Source organism: Emydura macquarii, unplaced genomic scaffold (assembly GCF_026122565.2).
Source record: "Emydura macquarii macquarii isolate MOO-44397 ecotype Brisbane River unplaced genomic scaffold, CSIRO-AGI_Emac_v2 contig_2795, whole genome shotgun sequence".
NCBI classification, from domain to species: domain Eukaryota; kingdom Metazoa; phylum Chordata; order Testudines; family Chelidae; genus Emydura; species Emydura macquarii.
Genome location: NW_027132932.1, coordinates 4,007,496 through 4,030,818, shown reverse-complemented (window position 1 = coordinate 4,030,818; position 23,323 = coordinate 4,007,496). Strand labels below are relative to the sequence as shown.

At 45.9% G+C, this 23,323-nt stretch overlaps 1 protein-coding gene across 15 annotated transcripts in view; it reads left to right on the top strand.

Annotated features, from left to right (window-relative positions):
• FGFRL1 (fibroblast growth factor receptor like 1) overlaps window positions 1-23,323 on the top strand; it is a 320,481-nt gene that overhangs the window by 55,702 nt on the left and 241,456 nt on the right. For 2 of the 15 annotated variants that reach the window (XM_067567665.1, XM_067567656.1), the window contains one exon: window positions 1,458-1,736. The exons of 12 other annotated variants lie outside the window; for them this stretch is intronic. The gene's annotated coding sequence lies outside the window, so the exon portion shown is untranslated. Of the gene's footprint in view, window positions 1-1,457; window positions 1,737-11,288; window positions 11,398-23,323 lie in introns of all 15 variants that reach the window. One more of the 15 variants, XM_067567657.1, reaches the window with a different exon arrangement.

Sequence of the window (23,323 nt, the reverse complement as noted above, 5' to 3'; positions counted from 1 at the left end):
TGTTATGTTCTTTCAACATTTCTCCCTGTGATGCTGTAGTAACCTCATAATCTGACCTTGGTAGGGGTTGATGGAAATATCACTGACAGCTTTATCTTAGCTACATGGGTCCAAAGATATGTATTCTTTGTCTGGTTTTATGCCAGCATTTCCTTTTAAAATCTGACACACACCAGCTGCACCTGGTGATTTTTCACCAGGGATGGGCGAATCAGTTTGGAACACGTTCATTTTAGTACTCACCACTCGAAGCTTCTCCCAGAACTCGGAACAAACTTTCTTGTGAGGTCTGAAAAAGATGAAGTACATTTCTTTCCACTTTTTATTTAGCTATATATTTCTTGGTTCTATCTGGGTCTAGAAGTGCATACCTCAAGGAAGTCTGTTCTCATGGTCTCTCTGGTCCCACTGGAAGGCTACGAAATCTTGTAAGCTCATGATCAGATATAAAACCCCAAGAAGTTCAGAGAAACTTTGGATGAGAGTCTGAAATGTGGTTATCTGAATTGTGCTTATCTGAGCCCCCAAACCTTTTGGAGTTTTTCTCTTGCTACTTTTTAGATACCAACTATTGATGAATATTGGATATTCTTCAGAGAATTCTGCCCTCCTAGGCCACACTGGAACTGGCTGCCAGTGGAAAATAGGCAATTTCTAGTTTTGGATCTTGACCTAAAAGATGAATGCACATGCACGGATTTGTATCTGAATCAGCCCGAGATTTCATCAGAATCACCCTTGAAGTTCATATTTGAGGCTCTGGATAGCCCATCTCTTAATTACAATAAAATGTTCTATTTATTAAATAGTGTAACAGACACAGATTACAAGAATGGCTCCCAAGTTTCTCTACTCCCCGAACCAAAGATCAAATGTCTGCAGTGTCTGTTTCTGATCTTATTTGGCAATGGAGTACCGATATTATAAGTCAGTTGTGTAACAACTCTCAGTATCAATAATTCCTTCTTTCCCCTCTGTCTTTTAAATCAGCATGTAACCAAATATCTCTCAGCACTCAGGCTGACGGGCTTTCCAGCAGGTCATGGTACAGCTGTTCTGTGTAGTAGCCTGGCTTCAAATTTAACATATTCAGACCCTTCAATATCCAGCCTACATTTGAGGTCTTTTTTCCAGGCCATGGAGATTTCTGGGTAAACAATGTATAATGTTATGCTATGGCTGACAAATTGATTGCTCTATTTCAGGCATGAGAGAGTCAAATTAGACAGGAGAAGGAAATCTAATAAAACTTAATCACAGCTGTCATTCAAGATGAAATCTCCTAGAAAAACTTGTTGATTTCAAATATCTGCAGTGTTTAAATAGATTGTCAGTGTAAATTACAGTGGAAATGAGGACCTGGAGCAATGAGGGGGTAGTAAAATTACTCACTGGAGTATGAAAACACATCTATATTAGAGTAACCTCTATTCATTTTTCTGTGTCTTTGGGTCTAGACTGCTATTGACTTCAATGGAAATTGGATTAGGTGTTTGGGGAGAAACATGAAAGGCACAACACCTATTCCAGCACAGCACAACATCCAGATAAGACAAAATGCTACCACTGTCCTGTCCTGGATGGAATTGGATCTGCACAGTTCTGTGCCACAGGCTTTATAATGCTAAGGGCACATGGAAGACCTCCTTTCGCTGAAAAGGAAGGGGCTGCTGTTTCTCGGACCCCAGCACACACATACAAGCTGCTGTGAACTTTGGAACCCTTCTGGATAAAAGGTTAAAGGGGGAGGGGGTGCTATATAAACCTAAGACAGCGTAACTAATTCGTGGTCATTTCACAGTTATCAGAGCTCACAGCTTGCTGGTGTCAGCAGAGCTGGAATTTGGAACCCCCTGCTTCGAAGCACTGGCCTTATCACCTGGGCTAAAGGAAAGTCTGAGTCTATGACACAGAGTTCAGGTGCTCTGATTCTATCCAGCAGAAGGCAGTAGAGGACATAAGCACTTGCTAGTTCATTACAATTCCAATATACAATGGGTGAAATGCAACTTACTATACATGGCTATTTTTGAAGCAATCCTTATGAGCATTTGTTCATTGAGTCGCCTAATTGGCACTTTTTAGTGCCCTCTTAATTCTGTGCCAATTAAGAAGTTTCAACTGTAGCAATAAACTAATACTTAGTAACATGTTAAATCAAACCATGTACTTACAGAACTTCCTCTTAATTACTTAAAAGCCTGATCATCATGTTCATGTTCTTGTTTCCTTCTCTTTGTGTCTTTTTTACTTCTCTGCCTTATGCACTGAAATAGCGGTGATTGTTAGGTTGTGGTTTTTGCATTTTATGACAGCTCTGGAGCTAGAGAACTAGGACTTGTCTATGCTAGAAAAATAAGTCGACCTAACATAGGTTGACTTACAGCCACCGAAGTAATTACTGCAGTGGCTGATGTCCACACTAGCCTCTTTGTGTCGGTGCTGTGTCTCCTCACCAGGAGCACTTCCACCAACCTAAGAGGGGCAGTGGGGGAAGTTGAGAGCCCTTCGGGCTCCTGGTGGGCTGCTCCCCCCCATTCTCCGCTGGGAGCCAGCCTCTGGCTTCTCCCCTCCTCATACCCCACCAGGAGCCAGGTGAAGCCACCCCGGGGCTTTCCCCCTCCCTGTTCCCAGGAGGAAGCTGCCTAAGGCTTTTCGCCCCTGAGGAGTGGGGTCCAACTGCCCCGGCTTCTTTCCCTCTCACCCCACCCACTCCCTGCCAGGAGCTGGGCGGCCTTGTCAAGTTCATGGCTCAGCTGTGAAATTGACAAGGCTGCCCTGGCTCTGGCAGGGAGCGGGTGGAGAAGCACCTGGACTTCTCACCCCACTCCCAGCTGAGAGTGGAGACCAGCTGCTCAGATCTCAGGGGGGCTTTCTTAATTGACAAGAATGACAGCCCCACAGCCGATGTAAGTGACACAGCCTTCACATTGACATTGCATCGCCCTAACTAAGGCCTTGTCTACACTAGAAAAATTTGTCGACATGTTGTGTCGACTTCCAGCCACGCTGACGTCCACACGCTGCTCTTGGGTCAGTGGAATGCATCCTCACCAGGAACACTTCCACCAACGTAAAAGGGACAGTGTGGGGGGAGCTGAGACCCATTTCTGTCCAGGCCTCCCTGTGGACTGCCCCCCTCCCTGGTTCCAGCCAGGAGCGCGGCTGCAGCCACCTGCCTCCACTCCCACCTAGTCCCAGATCACAGCTGGGAGCTGGGTGGGAGCCGCCCTGGTCCTGGCTTGCAGCTGGGACCCGGGTTCCAGTCGCCCGCATCCCAGCTTGCAATGGACAGCAGCCACCCGCCGCCACGTCCCGCTCGATCCCAGCTCACAGCCGGCACCTGGGCTCCAGCCGCCCGTGACTTCCCAGTCCTGTCTTGCAGCTGGGAGCCGGGAACCAGCTGCCCCCGGAGCTTGCAGCAGCCAGGGCTTCTCGCCCTGCTCCCAGCCAGGAGCCCATCCAGCTTTCTTGTCAATGTCTTGTCTAACTGAGAGGTGAAATTGACAAGAATGACAGCTCCTCCCCTGCTTTAAGGGGAAGCAGTGTCTACACTGACACTGCGTCACCCTGGCTCTGCCGACAAAAGCCCTACGCCTCATGTCGAGGTGGTCGAAAAAACCAAGGCAGTTTTGTTGGCGGGGTGGGTGACTATAGCGTGTGCAGCAGCACTGTTCTGTTGACAAAAGCTGTCTTTTGTCGACAAAACTCTCTAGTGTAGACCAGGCCTAAGCTAACATAAGTCCTACACCTCGCATTGAGGTGGTTTTATGTCAGCATAGAAGGGGAATTACATTGGTCAGAGGAGCATTTCAGTCTGCACATCTCCACTGCTTTTTTGACAAAAGCAACTCTAGTGTAGATCAGCCCCTAGAGAAACCCCATCGATGAGGTAATACCTTTCACTGGACCAACTTCTGTTGATGAGAAAAGCTTTTGAGCTGACACAGAGCTTGTCTTCATGTCTGGAAAACTTACTCAGAAAGTTACAGCTAAATACAAGGTGGAACAGATTGTTTAGTGTAAGCAGTTAACACACATTTCAAGGGACCATTCAAGGTGAAGTGGCCCATTAACACCCCTCCAGTCATAGGAGGAAAGGAAGGGAGGGAAGCAACTGCGGGGGGAGGGGGGTGAATTGTTAGTAGGTTATAGATTGTATTAAGTCATAAATTCAGTGACTTTGTTCAGTCCATGATTTTTAGAGTCTAGCAAAGTTATGAATTTAACTCCCAGGCTTGTCATTTGAAGGTGTTGTGCAGGTTTCCTTTGAGGAAGAGAACTGATAGGTCAGATATAAAGTGATTGCTTTGTGGAAAGTGTTCACCCAGAGGTGATGTGGTGTTTTTGTCATTCATCGTTTTCCTGTGAGTTCATTTGAGAGTGTAGTGATTGTCTGGTTTCACCCACATAGTTGTTGTTGTGGCATTCAGTGCATTGGATGAGGTACACCGCATGTTGTGATTCGCATGTGTAGGATACACAGATCTTGAAAAGTGTGGTGTTGGGGGTTGTTGATCATCGTAACAGTGGAGATACGTCTTCAGGTTTTGCATCTGTTGTTCTGGCAGGGTGTGGTTCCGCTTTGAGTTGGTGTCGGGAGCTTGCTTCTGATAAGCGTGGAGAGGGTGGGGGCATTGTTTGAGGGCCAGAAGAAGGGCTTCAGGAAAGATTTCTTTCAAAGATGGGGTCCCCACTGAGTATGGGTTGTGGTTAAAACAAAGATTAGAAGTACTGAAAAGTAAAATGGGAAACTAAGGAGTAAGCAAATTTCTAAACTGAAGCACATTCGGAACCAATATCTTAGAGCTTCACTATGTAACAGATGGAAGCTGCTTATGTATCACAGTGCAATCTATGCTGAGCACCTGTTACACTCTCCTGAGATCCTAAAGATTAAGATTCACTTTGTCATAAAATTAATGTGAAAGGGCCTTCAGTTTTATGACCCTGAGTATGAATGGAGTGTCACCACTGCCACAAAATGCGCTAGGTTCAGTAAAAGCACTTATTAGACCCTTATCTTAAAACAAAGCCGCAATTTACTGATCTGAAATGATCAATCAGTCTAATTGCATCTGATATTTATTGGACTATAACTGCTGTATAGCCATGGACAGATGAACACACTAAACTTATCAGCTGGGTAATGGTTTTCAGCAAATGAATCACCTTCAAAGAAGCACAAGTGGTGCCAACAAACACACCGTCAGAATGTGTTAGGTAGGCTGGTGGCTTTGTTCAGTTCCTGAAGGCACAGTAATATGTAGCATTAAAGAAAGCTCCTGGGCCAAACACTGCACTGCCTTACATCTTGTGCAACCTATTTGAAATCAGTGGAGTATGATGGTGTAAGTCAGTGCAGATTTTGGTCCATGCAGCACAGCATGCTGTACAATAATCCCCTTTCTCACTAGAATTGCACAAAGCAGAGAAGTTATTCCGAATGGTGCTGTTGTCACTAGTTTTCTCTCTCATGCTTTTAGGGGCTATAAACCCAAACTCACTCTCCCTTAATGTCTCTGTCATACATATTCTAGGGAAGCAGTTCTCCTGCCCTTTCCTCCCTGGCACCCCAAATCCACTTGTGAGTTCTTGCCATAACCCCAGACTCTCAATCTTTTGCGGCCTCAAGGGACTGTGGGAATTTGTGGCAAGAAAACATGACTAGATCTCGTGGGAGTGCTAGGGACAAGAGGTTTGAAAAGTGCTGAATTGTGGGGTCCTGCTGGGAAACGATACAGGATATGTAGGGAAGATTTCACTGTGTCCCTCTCATGAGCCATTTCCAGCCCACACTCCTCTCTGTAATGTAAAATCTTAAAATCATGATTTGAGATTTCAGTAACTCAGCCAGAAGTTAGAGGTTTATTACAGGAGTGGCTGAGTGAGGTCCTGTGGCCTGCATTGTGCAGGAGGTCAGACTAGATGATCATGATGGTCCCTTCTGGCCTTAAAGTCTATGAGTCTAAGGTGGAAAACCTAATTATTAGGACCCGTCCTTCTCTGAGCAAGGGAAGAATTCAATAGCTTTTCCCATCTCTAATTCCCATGGGCCTATCTGTCATTGTACCAAGCATGGAACTCTCATTGCAGTCAATGGGAATTGTATGTATCAGTGGCTAGTTACAGTCTTATGATTCTGCTATGGTATGTAAGTAATTTTTCATGACTAATAGAACAGGATATCACAGGCTAATGACAAGGAAGGAAGGAAGACAAAAATGGAGTGGATGCAGGGAGAAAGGGGAGAAAGGGTTGTTTTGAAGGGGATAGCTCCTCAAATAAAAGAGCAGAGCACAGGAAGGAGCAAAAATCCATGTTCCATCCCTGCCTTGTGAAATGGTAACAGGGCTTTTTAGGGACTCTGGTATTAGGGGAGGGTGAGATTTTCTTTGCAAATAGCCCCATGAACTGCGCATGTCTGAGGAGAAATAGCTGCTAGTGAAGAAAAGCCTGCATGTGTTGCTAATGCACTGGGGGAAATTGTTAAAGAACAGTTCATCCATGTAAAAATATGACCCATGCTAGGCTGCCAATGCTAGTTAGATTTGAGGTGATTGGTGTGTAAATGCAGGTCATGCAAATTATAGGTGTCTGGGGGCAGCTTTCAGGTACGCACACAATTTTTCCATAATTTATAGAACTTATGGAGAGCAGGATACATGCAAATTGCTCATTGGGGTCCCAGTTACTCCTTCCTCTTTCAAATTCCTTTGCCTCCTTGTGGAAATGCCCCCGGTATCACTTTATTTCTTTTCTGACTTGGAGTGATTCCATTCTCAGGCAACAGGATTAGATCTCATGTATAATACAGACCAAAGACTTAAAACGATGGAGACACCACCACATACTTCCATTTAATTGATCTCTCTGTATCACAGTCAATTGTAAGATTAAAAACTTACGATTTGCTGTGATCAAGAAAGCCCTCTCTCAGCCAACCTTTTAATAAGAATAAGGCAACTTCAATAAGAGAACCCTCTTTATAGAGGGATGTTCTGTGGCCTTCATTGTGCAGGAGGTCAGACTAGATGATCACGATGGTCCCTTGTGACCTTAAAGTCTATGAGCAGTGGGCTAGGAGTCAGGAGTCCTGGGTTCTTTTCCCAGCCGAGCTACCGACTCATGTTTCTTTTGGCGAGTCATTTAACTTTTCTCCTTTGCTTTCTCCTCTGTGAGATTGATGTAATAATACTTCATTGGCTTGATTAAGTAATGCTTGTAAAGTGTTTTGAGATCCTTGGACGAAAGTTGCTCTGTATGTGCTACGTACTGTAATAGTGGAAACCCTTCACTGTAGCATTCACTGCTATAAACAAGGTTCTGACTTAGTCATGAAATTAACAAGGACCTTTGAGGATAAGGAACATTTTATGTCCACCTGTTCTGCAGGGGATTTCTTCCTCTGTGGAGGGAGTTACATTCAATTCCTTGAAGGAAAAAAAGACACTCCTTTTATGCAGCACAGTGGGAATGTAGGCGTTTCAGATCAGTTTTTGGTGGGTGTGCTATACGTGTGCTGCCGCTACGCACAATAGGCTCCAGGAAGGATAAACTCAGAATGCTGGTGCTTTTGCTAAATCCAGTTCCTAATGATATGACAAGGAAGTCTTTGGACCAAACCGTGCTCTACTTTACACTAGTGCAGCCTGCTGAAGTCAATGGAGCTGCATGGATGTAGCTAAGAGCTGAAGTTAGCTCTTTGAATAGCCTTCCTTTTCTATGATTGTGCAGTCACCCTTCTTCCTTAAAAAGAGCAATCCACTAGCCCAGTCAAAGACCTGCTGTTTTATCACCATATATTCCACTTGGCTTCCAGGCAGCTCCTGAGCCCATCCACGCCTGGTGATCTGAGACTGCTTGGGGAATTACACTCAGCTTCAGTGTCATTCAGCACATCACTGATGCATCCTCCAGCAGGGTGGAAATGAAGGAATCTGAAGGCCTGTGCAGTACAAAGCCAAAACATGAAACAACATTGTCATGGTTCATTAGTCGGTGTTATAGACACGTTAATAAATAGGATGGATCATGTTGACGCCTCACTCCAGGGTCTGTGAAGGATGGGTTGTGTCAGTCCCTATGACGGGGATGTTATAGCTCCCTCACAAAGAGATGCAATGGCTCACTCTGTATTTAGGTTGGAGCCACTTTAATGGTAACCTCAATCTGAGAGAACATGTCCAGACTTAGTTGTTTAGTGGCATGCAGGTTGCCATGCATCTAAAAAAGGAAAAAGGAAACTGCACGTTTTTATTATTTATTCCAAAGTCCCCAACTAGGATCAGGGACCTATCGTGCTAGGTGCTGTACAAACACTTAGGAAGACATGACTCCTGACTCAAAGACCCTATGATTTAATTTACAAGGAGGCACGTGTTTAGAGCTGGGCGATAAATACAATTTCAGGTCAACCAAAACTCTTGAATTTGGGTCAAATGCACTGAGTTAAAAAAGAGGGGGAGGGGATTTCCAAAAGTCAAAACATTTTCCTCTGACATTTTCTAAACAAAACATTTCAACATTTTGTTTTGAAATGTTTTGTATAGAAACTTGGTTATATTTAACTTTTAAAAATGGGTAAAAAAACACCCAAAACCAAACCAAAACATTTGGTTTGGGATTTGACCTGAAACAATTTTTTGTTTTGGTTTTTCATTTTGACTGCTGAGCCAAAAAATCAATTATTTGCCCAGCTCTGCCCGTGCACTTAATAACAATCTGGCTTATGACATGGCTCAGTGAGTGACAACAGGTGGGAACAGCAGGGTGAGGGCAAGGGTCAGAGTCATAAGAACATGGGATTTCATAGGCTAGCGATGTGCACAGCCTGAATAGGTGGCGAACCATTAAGGTACATAAATATCATCAGTTGCCCTAGCCAAGCAATGCCTCCTGGCCCACTAGATAGCCATTATCATTGCTGCACATGTCAGAGAAGAAAGGAGCCCTTGTTCTTCTTTAATCTAGGAATATAACTAGAGATGGGCCCATAACAAACATCCCTGAACTTCGGGGAAGTTCTGAACAGCATCTGAATTCAGACCTGATCTTCACAGCTGCCACTGACTCTACAATGGGTCAGAACAAAACCCTGGACCAAATGCCACTGAATCTGGCTAAACTGGGAACCAGAGCCAAACTTTGCATTTTGTACCCATAATAGAGCTGAGCGAATAATGGATTTTGCTGTTTAAAACTGAAAAATTGGACAAAACTTTCTGCTTCAATTTGAACTGACACAATTTTAAAAAACATTTTGTTGAATCAAAATAATAATAATTAATAAAATTCCTTTAGAATTGACAAACGTTTCGAATTGACTGAAAACAATTTTTTCAGTTTTTTTATTTTTGAGTTTTTTTAAGTTTTTCATTTCAATTCAGCCATTTTGGGTTTTCTCTACTTTTTTTTTTATTTTAAATAAATTGGCCAAATTTGCAATCAATATGCTGTTTCGAATTGAAAATTTGAAATGAAATTTTTTGACTCTTTCCAAAATTTCAAACCAAAAAAACATTTCAAAACAAAAAAGTGAAAACATTTTGACTCTGTCAAATCATTTTTTCCAATGGAAACTATTTGTCGAATTTCACCTGAATTCAACAAATAGTTTTTGACCTAAAAAAAATGCATTTTTCTACAAAAAAAATCAATTTGTCAAACATTTTGTCCAACTCTAATCTGCAACTGTGACGCTGTCATCCAACGCTGTCCTCAGCAGCACACGCCCAGCTGCCACTCCTTTCCATGGGAGTTGCATATGCATAGCTGAGGATGGAATCTGACTCGCTTTTTGTTTTTGGCACCAACCAGCAGCAGCAATAGCATACAAAGTTAAAGGCTGACCCACTGCCCCTTAATTCGTTGCTCTGTCCCTCCATTTTAGAAGTTGGACATGGTCTTTCCCGGCATTCAGAGGAGTGTTTTGGGTTTTTGTACCACTCCACACTCCTTTTGGCAGTGTCAAGTGTCATATAAGCACAGGCACACATTCTAAATCAGTTTCAGGGCAAAACTGTCTGTTCATATATGTTCTCTTCAATGCTCGAAGAAATCTGTGGCAGTTCACAGGGTGTCCGATCCAGCAAGATGCTGAATGTCTCCTATGGGGTGGAGAGTGCAAATCACCCAACAGGGCAGGATCCTTCCTGCCCTCAGCTCTGAGAGAATAGAGGGCTGATAGAGGGAAGAGTGGTGCTTCTAATATCTCCAGACTGTTCCTTAACAGGGACCCATCGTGTTTGTAACAAAGTTTTCCATTTTCAGCAGTTGCCTGTTGTTTGGCACATTCTTCTCTAGGCTTAAGTCCGATTTCATGCCACTTCGGTTCCTTTCTCTTGGACAGTGTTAACGGAATGGAGCTGGAATTGACTGTTTTTTTCATATGACTTGTTAAACAGCAACAAGTACCAAACATTGCTTTTTGGGGCCCCATAAATTATGTTTAAAATCATGGTGGAAAAGTGAGTACATGGGGAGATAAAAGGGATGTATTCTACCCTGATGTATATCTTATGCAATACCAATGGGGATTGGTTCCGAAAGAAGATGTCATGGGGACATAGGTTTCTTATAATTTAGTTATATTTTTGTTCCCGTCGCACCTAGAAGTCTTGGCTGGGCCTTCTATGCAGGACACAGAGTGAGGGACAGACCCTGCCTTGAAAAGCTTAAATCTAAATACACAAGACAAAGGGAAGTGAAGTGAAGACCTGCCCAAGGTCTCATGGCTTGTGAGTGGCAGAGCCGTGAATAGACCCTAGGTCTGCTTCCCAGTGTAGTGTCTTATCTACTGGACTCAACGCGCAAAACTCCCATGAACAACAATAGAAAGTTGCAGAGGTGGCGGATCATGAATCCAGAGAACGTGTGTCAGATTGTAAGAGTTTTTAAAAGGGGACCTCAAAAGCGATGTGCCATGTTCTCTTCTCCCCCTCCTTGGTGCCTCTCCGCTCAAGTCAGGTTGCTGCACAGGCCTGAGGTGACGCCAACCTGTTCTGGAGACCACATGAGCCCAACGTGCATCATTCTGCTCGAGAGGATAGCTCAGGTCTTAGCTCTTCTGCTAAGGCTGCCATCCAGTGGTGCCAGTAATGGATTGTGTTGTGGGCCCCTGTTTAGTGGGAACTGAAGTGAGATCTTAAAACCTGTTTCTCATAGGCCTGTGAACAGCCACTGGGCAATAACAGCATCGAAGCTCTAAGGAGGTGGGCTGGCTTTGAATTGTCAGCATCCTTGCTCCAGCATACTAACTCAAGTGTGCATCCCTTGACACTGAATAGAAATCGCCTGATATCCTGACCTCCCTCTTGCCAGAAGGAATTGCCATCCCAGGAAGGTTTCTCCCCGGTTGTATCTACATGAACGTGGACACATACTTCTGTCTTTCAGGTAACTATCATTTTAGTTCTGCGAGCTCCGTCTTCCTGAGATGCTGATGATCCATTTTGCTGTCCCATTCCTGGGATCTGTCTGTCCTCTCTTAGAAGTAAATCTTTCTGATTTCAAACTACGATGCACCTCTTGTTTCTCCCCGACCCTTCCAAACGCTGTAATGAGTCATCCCCAGTTTTCTTGGCAGACTCTCCATAAGTAACGATTCAGTACGTATCATGTGTTTTAGTGCTCAGTGAATCATGTGAGTGAAACATCAGAGGGGGTCTCAGAATGCTGGAAAAGGAACATTTACATAAAACATGCTTGTCCAGCATTTCCTTGTGTTCCCTCTGCTGCTATTAAAGGCATTTCTGCCTTATAAGAGCTTTCTTCTTCACAGCCCATGTTCAACGATGAGGATGATTAGATTCTCCGCACAGCAGTAGCACCTAGAGGTTCCATAAATATACATAGACCTAACAAAAGGATGATCCTTTTGTTAGGTCTTGTTTTGAAGATGGTCTTTTTAGGCCTAAAAACGTTTTTAGACCTACAAATTTTTAGGCCTTTTTGTTTTGAGGATGGTCCGCACAGAGTTTATAGTCTGAAATGAAGGACAACATGTGGATGCAATAAACATAAGGAGGTGACACCAGGTAAAAGTGAGATAGTTATGGTATGCGTAATAAGCAGGGATCGCAGTGCCCCCCTCCTAGCTATTGTCAAGTGCTTTGTGTAGGTATCTCGGCAGAGATGAGTTTTAAGGAGGGATCTGAAGGAGGATAATGTGGTGGGTCTGTGGGTATAGACAAGGCGCACCTCCCACGCGTAAGAGGTGGTGAGGGAGAACATGTGAAAACGATGTTTGTGGGAAAATGTGAGTAATAGACAATGATGACTGGTTTTATTGGTGAGTGTCTCTGGTTTGATAGTGTATAGCGGCGGGATTAGATGCATAGTCCATCTAGTCCAGCACCTATCGCCAACACTTGGTACTTTAGACAAAGGTGCAAGAAATGCCTGCTGTTGGCAGATGTGGGATAATCTGCACCCACGAAAGTCTCCTCCTAACCCCTAATGTAGTGGAGGTGGGCTTAAATCCTAAAGCAGGAGGTTTAATATCCTTTTCCGAAACTCTGGTTTTAGTTCTGTGGGGTTTTTTTTAAATAACTCCTCTGGAGAGTCTTGCGATCCATATAAATGTCCACTTCTTTTCAGGGACTGCTCACATAAATACTAGTCAGCCTGAGTAAGGGTGGCAGAATCTGGACTTTAATGGCCAGTTCTTTTGAGGATGTGAGAGGCAAAACAGACGAACGCTGTGTCAGATGAGGAATTCCCAGGGTTGGAGTCCCAGGTCACGGCCACTTGCCTCTGCACAAACACACATCAACCCTTCCTCCAAGGAGGTCAGAGTTAGTCTGTGTAACAAGTACCACACTTAACACTAGAATAACACTTTTTATCTAACCCAGGCACAGTCAGGAGTAAACTCAGGTCAGGATTCCTGTCAGGAGGTTGCACATGGAAGGGGACTGTTAGCCCCTCACTGAAATGTAGTGGGTCTTTTTTGGTTGGCATCTCTTGAGGAAGCAGGACCCTGAGATGGACAGGCCCCAAGTCCAGTGGGGAGAGGCCAACGTGCTAGGGCAGCCTGATTGCCAGGGAAGACAGGCCAATGAGGGAGCCAGGAGAGAGTCCCATCCTCCATGTGAGCTGGAGCTGCCTGGGCAGAGACTGGGGCTGAGCTAAGGACAAAGTAGCCCTTGACTGGGAGCCCAGAGAAGAAGCCCAGGCCAGGGAGCTGAGCTGAGCTGAGCAGACCCAGAGGAGCAGCCCAGAGAGCTGAGCAGGGTGGGGCTGGGGCTGGAGCTGAGTGCAGAGGCCAGAGAAAAAGCCCAGAGAACAGAGCAGAGCCGAGCCACACTGAGGCAGAGTGGAGCTGGGAGCTGGGGCTAGAGTTGTCTGGAGCCGGGTGCGGTGAGCAGCTGGAGAGAGTGAGGGGGACCCTGGGCTGGGCCCAGCACAGGGAGAAGCCACCAGCCAAAAGGCCTTGCAGGCCAGACTCGGAGGGGGATTGTGACCCCGATGGGGGAGGCCTGTACTGGGAAGAAGGGCCCTCCCCCCCCTAGATCCTGGGGGCGTGTGGCCACTGCCAGAGCAAGCGTCTGACCCATGGCATCCCTGCCTGCAACGTGTGAGAACCAGCCTGTGAACATCCCTTACACCCCAGAGATGCTGTGTGTGGTGCCCCTGTGCCGGGGGTGGTGGTAGGTTAAAGGAAAACACCTTTCTCCTCTTCTCTGTATTTTTTTAATTGATTGCTGTTTAATAAATTGCATTTGCTTTGAAGTGTATGCAGTGATTAGTGGATCAGGGATGCGTCCAGTGCAGAGAGAGTAGTCCGGAGTGGGAACACCCAAGCCCCTGTCCTAAGTGACCATGACAAGAATGGGGGTCGAGCCCCCCAGGAAGCCTGGGCCCAGCCTTGGTGGGGTTACAGGGACCCCACCACGCAGGAGAGTGGAAGGGGAGACCTCGAGGTCAGCAGGCCTCAGGGTAAAGGGAGTGGGGGCAAGGACTCAGATCCTTTCACTAGCCAACTCCACCGGGCTAGTATATGAGCCAGGAAAGTTCCCCACAATAGAGGGACCATTCCTCCACTTACGCGCACACTGCCTTACCTTGATAGAGAGACCAGCTGAGAGAGGTAATATCTTTTACTGGACCAACTTCTGTTGCCCCAGTAAGCATTCAGAACACACCCAGATCAGGATCTCTAGCAGGACTTACACAAACTCCTTGGCCCTGGTACAACATACAGCATAGAGTCCCCTCACACCTAGCTAGACACACTCTCTGCCCAGCATCAATGCAAACCCCTGGGGGTCAATCCAAGATATCCATGCTCTCCGATGTTGGTGTGTGCTGTGAGCTCAAAACGACGGGCCGGCGTATGGTCTCTGCTGCCCTGTCGGTCCCCTCCCCCAGCTGGCCTGCCTTCTGTATCTCTAGAACCTCTTAACAGCTGACAAAAAGAAAAAATTGGTCAGGCTGGACTCCAGGACATAAAGGGGAGGGAGGACCAGGGCCAAGTCGCTTCTCTGATTGTGGCCACTGTAGTGTTCGTTTACCCTAGTATTCTGTACGGCTGGGGCCCGCCTACTCTGGATGTCCCTCAGCATCACCTCTTGCTCTTCACACATTTCTCTGTAGTCTTGCCTAGCCACTCCATGCGAGCCTCTGTCTCAGCTCTCCAGCTGCTTTCCTGGCTCTCTCTGTCTAGAGGAACCGCCTGCTCCCCCAGCAGTTTTGCTCCTCTCCTTCAAATCACCCTGGGAAACCCAAGGCTTTCCCTGGTTTGATTTTGGTGATGAACTCTCTGCACATTCTTGAATATTGTGTGTGTCTGAGTTTTACAGTGCTTTAAGAATAATAAATAACATATATATTGTAACACTAATACCATCCTTTTCAGTGCATTAAAATACTGGGGTAATGTTCTACCACTGTAAATCCAAAGAAACTCCATTCACTGGCGTTACACTTGTGTAAATCTGTAGTCAATGAAGTCAGACTATGGCCTCTTGATCTACACTGAACTCCAGAATCATACCAAGCAGCTTCAGTTGCAGAGAGGGTTGCAACTCGATAACCGTTTCCATGACGTATAAAACCTCAATGGCTCAGTTCTACTGCCAGATGCATGAGCTACTCCAATGCTCAGTGCTGGGAGTGCATCTTAGAAATGCTGGACTGGGTTTCCTACCACTCCTGCTTGTAAATCAGGCACTTGGAGAAATAATTCGGGGCAGGTTGGTTGATGAGGTAGTTCACATCCAGCACCTTTCTAGAGGCCATTTAGTTTGGTGGGAGTGCATATAATAGTCTACAACTGACAGCATAACAGGTCCTTCGGAGCCAATGTCAGCCATTTGCTGGAGATTTGTTTTATAGTGTGTTTGGAATGCAATGGAACAGTTTGTCCATTGCACTAAGCAGACTGAAAAATCCTAGCTCAATGGTAAAAACCCAGGTGATTTCATTCATACATAGGGTGCAAAGGTCCCTAGAGGAGTGATCCGATGTCTTTTCTTTTCCCTTCTTTTTTATTGCTCCTATCAACTAAAAGAAAGAGTTTGAACTTAAATACACGTCTACAGGAAAAGGCAAGGAAGGATCCGAGTCAGTATTCTGAGCTATGGAGAGGGGGTAATCGAGATGTTACAGCAGGGAATAAGCAGTTCTGTTGTTTCTGCCACTGATTCACTGGGCAAGTCACGTAACATCTGTGTCTGCTGAGTTCCCGAGGGGTAGCCATGTTAGTCTGTTAGCAAAACAGTGAGAGTCCTGTGGCACTTGAAAGACTAACACATTTATTTGGGCATAAGTTTTCGTGGACAGAAACCCCCTTCGTCGGATGTTAGTTTTTGCCCAGTCATTAGTCTTTAAGGTGTCCCAGAACGCTCACTGTTTTTCTCTCTCTGTATCCCCTATCTATACATTGGGCAGAATAATTCCGATGACAGTGGAGTTGTGTGGCTTAATATTTCTGAGCACCTCACAATCTAATGTATTTATCCTCCCAGCATCCATGGGATGCTGCTATCCCCATTGTACAGATGAGGAGCTGAGGCACAGAGTCGAGGGCGGAGGCCCACTTTGCATTGCTCTGCTCAGTGTTTCAGCACTTAAACTCGAAAGGTATGTTTACAGTGCAGTGAGACAGCCATGGCTGACCTGGGCCCCTCCCACCTCGCAGGGTCCTATCCAGCCCAAGCCCAGATGTCTACACTGCAGTGAAACAGCCCCGCAGCTTGAGGCCTGTGAGCCCAAGTCAGCTGACACGGGCCAGCTACAGGTGTTTAACTGCAGTGGAGACACTAGACAGTAAAGTTAGGCACCTAAGAAAAAATTCTCGGAGGCCAGCAAACTGAACACAGAGCCACCTAAGCTCACCAGCGGTGAAATACAGAGGAGAGGGGCTTAGGCACCTCAACAGCTGAGCTGGTGGCATGGGACAGAGATAGGATCATGAGCAGGGGGAGGCACCTCAACCAGAAACCCTCTGCTAGAGTACGGCACCAAAACCTGGTCAGCCACACAGGTAGCCAATGCCAAAAACAGCCTTTCCCTATCTCTCCTTTTCCTGCTCCAGACCTTTCACACTCACCCTACATTTCCCTGTGCTACCGGTTGTCCTTTGTGTTGTTGCCTGGGCCGTTCCCCCCACCAGTCAATGGACTGTATCTGGCCCCCCCTGCAGAGGAGTCTAGCAAGTATCAGGAGTTAGGAAAGCTCAGAGCACACCTACAGGGGTGGGCCTGCCAGCGAGACAGGCATTCCCCTGCCGACTCTGAAAATCCTGGCTTGAGATCAGGGTGTGAGCTGCTAGCTAGCAGGGCTTAGGTGGCTTTGAGAATGCCGATGGGCAGAAATGTAAGCACCTAGGGGACTTAGATGCCTGTGGGATTAGCTGAACAGCGGGTTTCAAAAGGTCAGTGTCACCTAAATGGTGGGCTTAGATGCCTAAATACCTTTGAGGGGTTATTGTGGAGCAGGGAATTGAACCAAGCGTTAGGCTCATTTTCCCATTTTTTTTTCCTTCTCTGTATTGGTTCTTCTCCTGGTTGTTCTGTTGGCGCTCTTCTGTGACCCCTTTTCTCTGACTGGGCAAGCTTAGGAAAGATCTGCCCAACTACAGGAAATAAGGGCAGGAAACGTAGAAGGAAAGGCAGAAAGGTCACATGACCTGAGGGGACGTCAGCCTCCTGACAGAAAAGGTATTGAAGGGCTCTGCACTGTGCACAGGATGCTGTCTGCCCTAGTGGCAGCCCATGCTTGCATTCGGGTCCAGCAGAGAAGATCAGAAGAAGAAAATCGGAGAGTACCTTTTCCTGACACTTATCTCATTCCTTTCGTTCTTGCTGCTCTCCTCCCTGTGGGTCCTGTCGTCGATTTCCCGGTGGCTTCTCTCCTGTTGGTCTTGTGGTCCCTGGCTTCGGTTTTGGCTCCTTATGGTTTCTGTGGAAGAGTGGTGAAGAGACTGTTTTCTTCTTACCTTTGTAACCCACATCTGGCTAGTTTGGGGTCTAGGCATCTTACCTTTTGGAGTGTTAACCACCGAGTTGTTCTGATAAACAAACCCTTGTTTATCCCTTTATAAGGGATCCAGTCCCCAGGTTCTATCCCTTGAAAAAGTATCTATCGCTGTTGGGTAATCACTTCATTAATAACATGAGAGATAATTAATTTGTTTATCCATTAGTTATCTCTCATGTTACTAATGAAGTGATTACCCAACAGCAATAGATACTTTTTCAAGGGATAGAACCTGGGGACTGGATCCCTTATAAAGATTGCACCACAAAGACCCAGACAGCCTGAGCTAGGGTCCTAACCACTGAACCATCCTTGCTCTCGAAGGGTAGAAGAAATCTTGTTAAAATTAGTAGGCACAACTTAGTTTGGGGACATTTTGCAGCTTCATATTGCACTTTGCAGCTGTTGTGTTTTTCAGGGAAATAGGAGCTTTATGCTGAAACCTGAAGTTCAGAAATGTCCCACCCTTCAGTGGGAAAACAGTCTTAATTCAAATTAACATTCAGGAGTTCTCAGGTTTCTAAAGGTGGAGGTTTTTTGTTTTCTGTAGAAATGAACATATTTTCAGACTCATAAGGGTCTTATTTTCTAGTAAGAACATTTGTGACATTTTTCAGATTTGTAATGAATTGAAGAGTTTTCTGAAATCAAAACACAACGTGAAAAAACTTATTTCAAATCGTATTGCATTTTGCATTCCATTACCTCAGGATATCTTAATAGTCATTTTTGTTCTTTCATTTTAAAGACTCTTAAAATATGTCTGTCATTAATATTGGTTTATCTGTCTAAGAAACTTCTGTGGCCCCCATTACCTCACAACCTTTGCCTTTATTCTTAGGCCATTACCTCACAACCTTTAACCTTTATCCTACCTGTGAGGTAAGGAAGTATTACTATTCCCATTTTACAGAGGGGAAACTGAGGCATAGCGAGACTAAGTGATTTACCTGAGGTCAGACGAGAAGTCTAGAGCAGAGCAGGTACTTGAGCCCAGGTTTCCTAAATCCGAGGTTAGTGCCCTAACCACTGGGTCACCCTTTCTTTCTTTATAAAGTTTATGGTAGCATCTGTGATGTGCTAGCAACTTATTTTTTACCGATGGTCCTGATCCTGCATGACTTAGTATGTGCCTAACTTTACATGCTGGGAGCGGTCCCCGTTGACTGCACAGAGAAGTCAACAGTCAATATGAACTTTACAGTGTATGATAAGCCTGTGTGTAAGTTTCTGCAGGATCATGGCCTATATTTGTAAATTTAAAATTACAAGACACAGAAACCCTGATGTTCCTTTCTCAGTCTGACCTCTTTGGGAGATTACATTACTGTTACTTGTAAATAATTGTCATCCAAAGGATAGTATTTACTTTTTTGTTGTATTATTAGAACATATCAGCTTTCTTACACTTTTCTCCTGTTGTTCACACACATCTGATCCAGGGTGGCAATGAAAAGCTGACATTTTTAAGAGAAAGGGATTTATTTTGGCTGATTCTGTATACCTGCTGTCATTTGATTTGACCATGCATTGCTGTTTCTGAAGTGAGATGTACATTTCAATAATGGCATAATCATTGTCGTTTCCGTCTCTTTCGTTTTCACCTGTGCATCTCTTGGCGTGGGCGGGGCTGGCTGCCCTCCCTTGCCATCAATCCTCAAGGGAGGCCACCCCTCCCGGCGCCTGTGCCCTGTGGGGAGTTCTAGCCAAAAGGGGGAAGTTAGCAGTTCTGGGTCTCTTTAGCCCCACCAACCGTCAGGTAGGGCAATCCAGTAGGTTGGGGCCCGGACCCGGCGTTGGGGCCAGGCAGGCCAGGTAGGAGGCTTCAAGCCCTCCTTGGGTGAGCAGACAGTTCATGGCCCGAGCCCTCAGGCAGGGCAGGGCAGGGCAGGCTAAAGGGAACAGTCTCAAGCCCTCATTAGGGCGAACAAACAGTTCAAAGCCCTGGCCCTTAGGCCGGATGGGGCAGGCAGAAGGGAACATCTCTGGCACTTGGCGGGGCGATCACCCCTAGGTTAGGGTAGGAAGAGGGGAGGGGGACGCAGGTCCACCCGACTCCATTGCATCCCAGCCCAGGGCCCTGTCAGTGACGGGGTGTCCCATCACTGGGTCAGTGGGGCTCCAGTCGAAATGTGCTGACTCGGCTATAGGCAATAACGCAGCCGGACGGGTGTCTGGCTCCCCTGGGCTCCTTCCTTTCTTCCTTTCCCTAGAGTACCTTGTCCCCAAGTCACTCCCAGTTTCCTTGGGATACTCTGCCATGGGGAGGTTCCAGAACCCTTCAGCCTCGTCGATTGGTGGCAGGTCCGGGAACTCCTTGGAGCCGTCTGAGAGGGCATCTCCTTCAGGTCGCAAGGGCCAGGTATCTCCTCAGGTTCGCAAGGGGTTGGCAGCTCAGGTAGCTCCTCCAAGTTGCAAGGGCCAGGGATCTCCTCAGGCTCACAGGGCTCAGGTAGCTCCAGCAGGTCCTCAGGGCCCCAGACAGTTGGCAACTCTGGCAGCCTCTCCTCAGTGTAACGGTCAGGCCCCAACACCAAGGGAGAGACGTCCTTCTCCCTCGGCTGCCTTCTTCCTATTGAGCTGGAAGGCCTGTACTTTACACTACCTGTCCCGCCTCTCTACTTCTGGTCAGGTGGGGGTGTACTTCCAGGTTCTGCCCCCCCCAGAGAGGGTTTGGCTCTCCCTCACCGTCAGTCTCCAAGGGAGGCCACACCTCAGGCTACATGCATTTTGTTTCCATGCCAAAGCAAACTAAACTCTTGCTCATGTAACTCATCCGGACCAGATAAAATGCATCCAGGAGAGTTGAAAGAACTGAGGCCTAATCCGGTAGCCTGGGTTTGGGCCAAATTCTTAGTGCAGTCAATGGGAATTCAGACTATGTGAAATCTGCAGGATCAGGCATGTAGTGTGTGTGTGGGGGAGGAGGGAACGGACCTCCAGACCTCTGAAAATAACCTTTATAAACCATCAGAGTTAAGGCACCTGATGACTGGAAAAAGACAAATGTGGTACCTTTCTTTAAAAAGCAAATTCCTGGCAACTTCTGTCTTGTCAGTTTAGGGTATATTCTGGAAAAGTATCCCAGCAAAACAGTCTATTAAGCATGTTAGTATGTTAACATTTGGCAGAAAGGTGTCTACAAGCCAACAAACAACACACGTATATTAAAAATAGGCAATACCAAACAAAGCTAAAATTGCCTGTCTAATTTAGGAGATATAGAGAATCCCTCAGAGCTATGGTATATTTGGGTTTCTGAAGGGCATTTGATATTGTGCCCCAGAAGAAACGGGACAAAAATACCATAGCACGGACTATAAACTGTCTGAGAACAGAGATGAATTATTATTGGTAAGAACTCTGTAGGGCACAGGAGGGCACCACAGGGATCAGGAGTGGAGACTAGTGATATTTCATTCCTTAGAAAACAGGCAGGTTCCTAGTCGGCTGGGGACCAGCTCCTTCCCTGAGTTATTTGAGGGCATGATGCCAGGGAGAAGAAAGGGCAAGTGGCACTACATGGAGGAGCCAGGAGCCGGGTCTCTTGCCTGCAGTGAGTCCTGCCTGACACCACCTCCTCCTGGCCCGTCTGTTGTGAGCTGCCTCCCCTTGCTGCTGGGCCCCAGGGCTCACATCACCCCAAGGAGCAGAAGGAAGTTGGTAGCTCAGAGTAGCAGAAGCAGGGGCTGGGGACAGGACCCTCCTGGCAAGAAGTCCAGAGTGACTAAGGGCTGAAGAACGGCAGATGAAAGCAGGTAGGTAAGGCATGGGTAGTGCTCTCAATTGAGGGTACTTCATTTGCCAACTTCGGCAGGAGCTGCAGGAGGGCTCCTTTTGAGAGAGGGGAGAATGGGGGACAGAATTCTGTGGGAAAGGAGGAGGAGCTCTGAGAGGGCAGGATTGTGCGAAGTACCCCAGAAGTGTATGCTCCTCCTCAGTGTATTATACTGAGGACAAGTAGGCTCATCCTCAGGGTCCTGTAGGTTAACTGACCTTGAGGAAGATGTTCATTTAGCCATTTGCTCATGACACCATGATGGGAGGACAACAGAACCAAACTGGACATCTTAGAGCTGCAGTGGAGAGGAAATCAACAGCAGAGATGGACGCTAAGCAGGGGACAGCTTTCTGAAAGGAGTTCAAGAAAGCCCCACGGGCCAGAATAAATAACACACTGAATAGAGATTGACTGCATGACGCTGTCAAAAATAAAAACCAGTGCTATTCTGGGATGCCTGTCGAGGGGTTCCCATATGAAGTTAAGGGCTGATTAGCTCCATAACTTTACATAGCCCTGGAGAGACCCCACTTGGAATATTTTGGTCAGGTTTGGTCCATACAGTTCAGGAAATGGGAGTAAATCTAGATGAAATACGAAGAATTATAGGAAAATGATGCAAGGATTGGAGGCTGATACATGAGGAAGGGTGAAGACTGCTACATTTACGTCTAGCAAATGGAAGGTTTGGGAGAGACATGTCACACTTATAAATATAATCAAGCCATAATGCAAATAACGAAGGGGAAGTATTCATTCTCAGAAGACGGCAGGACTAGTAACAATGGCCACAAGCTACAGAAGCCGAAGTTTAGACTTTGGATGAGCAAGGCTCTTAATTCTGCCAAGCTATGGAGGGGTGGAATGGCCTGCCAGCAAAGACACTGTTGCTTCAGATATTCATATACAAGTAAGCTATAATGCTAGAGGAATCATGTACCGTGTAATCTTGCAAAATACGTACTCGGCATTCTTGAAAACCTAGCCATTATTTAGGTGCGTAAGTAAGGGTTTATGAACCTAACTTTAGGCTCCCAGGTTGGCACGTGCTGGCCGAAGTGTCCAATTCAATGTCCAAAATGCCCTTTTACACTGTCTATGATTCTCTTGTAATCTCAGAATAACATGACTCCTGCTTTCCACACACTGTATAGAGATTTCACACAATGAAGAGGTAATGGGCTTGGTGGAATTAGAGATTCATAAAATATAATTTGCTGTACCAGCTAGTTAGGTCCATGGAATTGCTTTAGAATTGTAGACGCACACACTCTACCTACCTGCCAATGACACATGCAAGGAAATACTTAATATGTTAGAAAATGTATTTAGATTGTTAATTGGTTGGAGTAGGACTGTCTTCTATGTCTTGTACAATACCCTATATGTATATCCTTTTTCTCAGACTCGTAGTAAAATAGTATTGCAGCACTGTGTGATAACTGTGGGTAACATCTGGCTGTTTTATATGTTAGCTCAAAACTTCAGAGCATTATACAAAAATAGTTCCAGAACCAAATACTGGTAACAAATGTGTAAAGTCCATTGCAGACAACAAATTAAACAACATTCCAGTGGTTGCCTTTAAATAGCCATGATTTGGGGGTGTCCGCGATACTGCTCTTAATTTCCTCTTGGAAAAGGAGATATTTGCCGCAGTGCCAGTACTTTCCTATAGCAACTGTGGGAAATGTTGACTTCTTACTGGTGACTATTGTGGGCTTGATTCTAACGTGACTCAGACTGGCGTCATTCATGACTGTCTCCACTGCTTCCGTGTTTATTTAGTCTCATCCACCCACCCATCTATATCTGGCTAGGTTCTTCACCCATCGCCATACTAAAAGAGCGCCTACATTAATGAAGTTACCCTGGCAACACTCACCGATGGAGTTATGCTGTTCTAAGGGAGACCAGAACTGGCCCTTTGTCCCTGTGATTCAAATCATTCGCCTTTCAGGGACAATGTTTAAAAACATGGGTCTTAACTGCATCTGCTCACGTGTTTTCACTAGCACAATTTAATTGCATGTGTCAGATTTGTGCTTTTATTTCAAA